The sequence below is a fragment of the Podarcis bocagei genome (genome assembly GCF_964188305.1).
Source record: "Podarcis bocagei genome assembly, chromosome: 13".
NCBI classification, from domain to species: domain Eukaryota; kingdom Metazoa; phylum Chordata; class Lepidosauria; order Squamata; family Lacertidae; genus Podarcis; species Podarcis bocagei.
In genome coordinates, this window is record NC_138138.1 from 48,720,472 (window position 1) to 48,725,834 (window position 5,363).

At 44.5% G+C, this 5,363-nt stretch overlaps 1 pseudogene across 1 annotated transcript; it reads right to left on the minus strand.

Moving 5' to 3' along the window:
- Window positions 1-1,218: 1,218 nt before the first annotated feature.
- On the minus strand, window positions 1,219-5,053 carry LOC308572008 (plasma membrane calcium-transporting ATPase 1 pseudogene; annotated as a pseudogene). The gene has a single exon. The product of its transcript is annotated as a plasma membrane calcium-transporting ATPase 1 pseudogene (transcript).
- Window positions 5,054-5,363: the final 310 nt, after the last annotated feature.

Sequence of the window (5,363 nt, forward strand, 5' to 3'; positions counted from 1 at the left end):
CTAGCCAACGGGAGCCAGAAAAGGCCTCCCTACTGGCCAGGAGAATTGAATCCCAGCACCTGCTCAGTTAGACCAATTGCAGGCAGCCATGGATGTGGGCACTCTTCAGGGGACAGGCCCAACAGAGCCGGCAGGCTTCACTTGGGTGTGCACTTGGGGGATTTACAGTGGTACCTCAGGTTACATACGCTTCAGGTTACATATGCTTCAGGTTACAGACTCTGCTAACCCAGAAATAGTGCTTCAGGTTAAGAACTCTGCTTCAGGATGAGAACAGAAATCGTGCTCCGGCAGCGCGGCAGCAGCAGGAGGCCCCATTAGCTAAAGTGGTGCTTCAGGTTAAGAACAGTTTCAGGTTAAGAAGGGACCTCTGGAACGAATTAAGTACTTAACCCGAGGTACTACTGTACAGAGGACCATTTTTAAGCAGAGTCTTTAGGGCCATATCTCTGGGATGCTGCAGCAGCAGGATTCCTGCAATATCAAGGGGTTAGACTAGATGACATCTGAGTTGCTTCCCAATCTTATGATCCTAAGACTTTATAACATATTTGACTGGATTCTTTTTCTTATAAAAAGTTTTTTTTTTAGCAATCTTTATTATTTAATCATCTTCTCCCATAAGCAACTATTAAGAACAACAAGCAAATACACTTAGCCTACTTGTAGACAGATCTATCCCATCTCAACTCTCATATGAATCGGAGCCCAGCAGCTAAAAATAAAATAAAATAATGGTCTGAAATACTGAGGGAAACAGCACATTTCCAAGCAGGCAGTTGAGGGCCTTGAGCAACTCAGCCATTTGTTATCAGTTGAAAGCATGAACAGGCACCAAACTAAAAGGTTATGCAATATTCATCTATATATATACAGAGAGAGGGGACAGAGAGAGGCACTTCAGTATTGTTTTGAAGACACCCCGTGCAAAAAATAATAATAATACATTTAAAGTCTCAAGATCCAGCAAAGGTCTGCTAACATAATATTCGGACCCATCTAGGACGTAAGGTTGAGCTGAGTTGCTATTTTGGTTCCTTACGTCCACCCGCACCACCAGTATCTTCTAGTAAATTCATTTCTATTTTGTAGGAGAGCTTTTTTTTAAAAAAAATATGTCATGCTCACCGTGCTGGAGAAATTCCCATCTGTTTCTTACTAGAGCTACTGTGCACATAACTCTCTTTTTAAAAAAATCAACTGCAGCAACAAGTGAAGGAGGTTTCAGAATCACTACTTGCGTTCTGTTAGATGGTTTTATTACTAGCTGAGCGGTGTACCTCATAAGGGGGAGTACGGAACGTATTTACTACTTTGTACTGAGTTTGTACTCTGTTCACACCCCTACACCATGAAGCCTGGCTGATTCGACGCATTTCCAGCTCACCATAGTCAATCTCTTCATACATTTCTACTTCTTGAGTAATGTCCTCTTTCGGTGGTCTGTCACCAAATGTAGGCAGGAACCGCAGATAACGATTTGGGAAAAATACGATCACTTGTCCCCATATCAATGTCCCTAGGCCAAAAAAGATGGACCACAACCACTGCTCCAGTGAAAGCTTTGTGCAACTAAAGGGCTTCCCTCCAAGCTCAACAATGATGACCTGTACGGCCAATGTTCCCAAGCTGATAAAGCAAAAAATGGTATTACTGAATATCCCCGAGAAAACATTCCTTTCCCCATGAATCTTCCGGGCGTTGACTTCATTAAAAATCTGCATCATTACAAATGTGTTAAATACAATGGTGTAATGCTGGGTGGGAGGGTAATTCATGGGCACATTTCTCGCATTTTCTATATCGAAGAATTTTTCACCTGCAAAAACAAGGGAAAATACAACGGCCATCTGGTAAATGGCGTGGAACAAAATGTTTTTCAGCATCGTGCGGGAGATAAGAGGCTTATTTCTCCCATAAGGCTTGCGTAACAGCAGAGCTTCAGTTGGCTTTTCTGTTGCTAAAGCAAGAGAAGCAAAGGTATCCATTATGAGGTTGACCCACAACATCTGAACAGCTTTCAGAGGGGAATTTTGGGTGACACACGCACCAGTAAAAGCGACTACAACGGCTACCACGTTAACAGTGAGCTGAAACTGAAGGAATTTGGAGATGCTGTCATACACATTCCGACCCCACATGACAGCTTTGACAATGCTTGAGAAGTTGTCGTCGGTGATAATGATATCAGAAGCTTCTTTGGCAACATCAGTTCCAGCGATGCCCATTGCAAAGCCAACGTCAGCTTTCTTCAATGCAGGCCCATCATTGGTACCATCTCCAGTCACTGCTACCACCTGCCTTTGTTCGGTGATGTTGCTGTTAATGATCCCTGAGACCAAGTTGTACTTGTCCGCAGGTGAGGACCTTGCAAGGACACAAAGAGTAGGCCAAACTCTGTCCATTAGCTCTTGTTTAATCTCTCCATCTGGGCCACGTATCAGCCGATTAAAATCATGACCCTCCATGCACACAGAGGCTTCCCCTTGTTTCAGAATACCACATTTTGTAGCAATTGCCCGAGCTGTGTTGATGTTATCCCCAGTAATCATACGTACAACAATGCCAGCTTTCTGGCATTTTCTTATTGCATCAGGAACTTCAGGTCTCACCGGATCTTCGATGCCTACAATTGCAATACAGGTCAAGTCCTTGAAAATCTCATCCTCGTTGTCCCAGTTGGGTTCTGAGTAGGCAGCTGGGAATTCCTTGAATGCCAGGCCTATGGTGCGGAGTCCCTCAGAGGCCATTGGTTCAATCACATTATTGATCACGTTTTCCCTGTCTTTTTTGGAAAAAGGGCCTGAATGCCCGCTGGCATCCAATATGCGGGTGCATTTCTTAAGTAGTATTTCAGAAGCTCCTTTGCTGTACAGCCGAAAGCTGCCATTGGGTTTCTTCACCACTGTGCTCATCGATTTCCGGTTGGAGTTGAAGGTGTACACTTTGTGCAGCGTCTCTTCCGTTATCCTAGCCCTTACAGCTTCGAAATTCTGGTTCAGTTCCAATAGCAAACCAAGTAAGGCGCATTCTGTTTTATTGCCAATTTGGCGAGGGAGTCCTCCTTCCTTTTCAGGAGGTAGGATTGTAGACGTATAAGCACAATTCACAGCAATGCCTTCGAGCAAGTAACTCAGTATGGTGGGCCGAATCATTTCAGGGGTGGGGACAACTTTATAATGTGCGCTACCAATAAAAATCTGAACTACTGTCATTCTGTTCATGGTCAAAGTCCCTGTTTTATCAGAACAGATTGCAGTTGCATTTCCCATGGTTTCACAGGCATCCAGGTGCCTCACGAGGTTATTATCCTTCATCATTTGCTTCACAGAATAGGCAAGGGAGATGGTGACAGCCAGTGGCAGACCCTCTGGAACAGCTACGACCAAAATGGTCACTCCAATAATAAAGAACTTCACCATGTGCTGTATATAAATTGGTGTGCATTCAACAGTCCAAGCACGCTTCTCAATTGCAAAGGTTTGAACAAGGAAAAAAACAATAAGGACGAGGACTGTGATCACTGACATTGCCAGGCCTGCTTTGCCAATCTGAAGGGCTAACCGTGTGAGTTTTGCTTGCAGAACTGATTTTTCTTTTGGGTGTGATGTATGCTTCTGGCCACTTTCCTCGTCCTCAACCTGGTTTCCAGACACTTTGCGGGGCTTTGGGGCAGATTCCTTGCTATTTCCAGGAGTCATGTCTCCTGAATTTTTCTGCTTCTTCTCTGGCTGGTCATCTCCGACTCCGAGTAAAGTGAGGATGATCCCTGTTTGTGAGTTTATCCCCACAGCTGTAACAACCATTCTCCCAGAGCCTTCCATCACATGGGTACCTGAAAGTAACATTGGGTCCTCTGTCAATGACTTCTTGACGTGATCTGATTCCCCTGTGAGGGAGCTCTCGTCAACTTTCAGATCATGCCCCTGGATAAGCAAACCATCAGCTGGCAAAAGGTCACCATATTTGATCTGTGCAATGTCCCCAACCACTAATTCGGCTATTAGCACCTGCTTGCACTCCCCGTGCCTGATAACAGTAAACTTCTGCTCACTTTCAATGCGACTCTGCAACCCCCTAAATTGTTTTTCCTTACTCCAGTCATTGAAGGCAGTTACCAACACCACACACATGACAGATAAAAGTATTGCAAACCCTTCGATCCAGTCAGCCTCCTCGTCTTCCTCTTCCCCTCCAGGCCCTTCCGCATGGCAGGCTGCAAGATTCCCTCCAGGTGGCTTGTAAAAGGAGAGTCCCAGGGAGATGATGGCTGCAACTTCTAAGATACATAGTGTCATATCCTGGAGTGCTTCCCACATTAATTCTAGGAAAGTTAGGGGCTTCTTAGGTGGTATAAAGTTACTTCCGAATACAGCTTTCCGTAGCTCTACTTCTGATTGGGTACCAACGATTCCAAGTGTGGGTGAAGTCTTCAGTCTTTTGCAGATTTCAAAGATATCGCCATAAAGTTCCTTTATTTTCTCCACTGCCTCGTACTTGCGGTATTCCATCAGGTGTCGCAGCTCTGAGAGAGTGACCCCAAAGTTTTTATCAGCAGTGTCTCTAGTGACCATCATCCTGTCTTCTTCCACAGAAAGAAATGAGAGAATCAAGATGGCTGCTTTCTGTATCCAAAATCAAGGAAGGGGTTTTTCCCCACCCCCACTTGGTCTGTACAGAGGACAGCAGGGGGTACTGTCAGCTCAATAGCAGAGAGCCTTTTAAATTAAGAGATCCATCATCATTTACATGTCTACACAAGTTCTTTTGGATTACCTTCTGTATTATTTTTTTTAAACCAGGCAAGAACGATAGGCTCAGATCTTCATTTATTCTCAATTTCCACACCTAGAGACGCATGCTCTGTGTGTTTGCTTCAGTTCTTTTCTTGCTCCATGTTCCCAGATCAGCCCTGTCCCAACAGCCTGGGATCACTAGCTCTACGTTTCAGGAAAAGGGTGTAAAACACAGCTCTGTATTTCAGGCTCTTTCATTTCTCCATGTTGGTTGATGTCTCCTCAAAGCGGCAGTTACAGGAGGATGAGAAATGGAATCAGAATCCTACCAGCAGCCAATGAATGATGGCTTGTGTCACATTTCCTCAGCTCTGAGTGTACATGTCACTCATAGGTGTGGTGAGTAGAGTTCAGAATTCTAAATTCTGATTCTGTTTTCTTATCTCTTTCACTTTGTTGATGAATTCTGCTGCTGTTTTGTCAGCACTTTAATTTTCCCTGGTGAATTATGAGGCTGTTTCCAGGTGGCCTTAACTTTGCTTGGTGAATTCTTATTCTCTCCCCCCCCCCACCCAGTCTAAACTTTTTTTTGGAGGGGAGGGGGGGTTAATTCTTTCATGCCGTTCT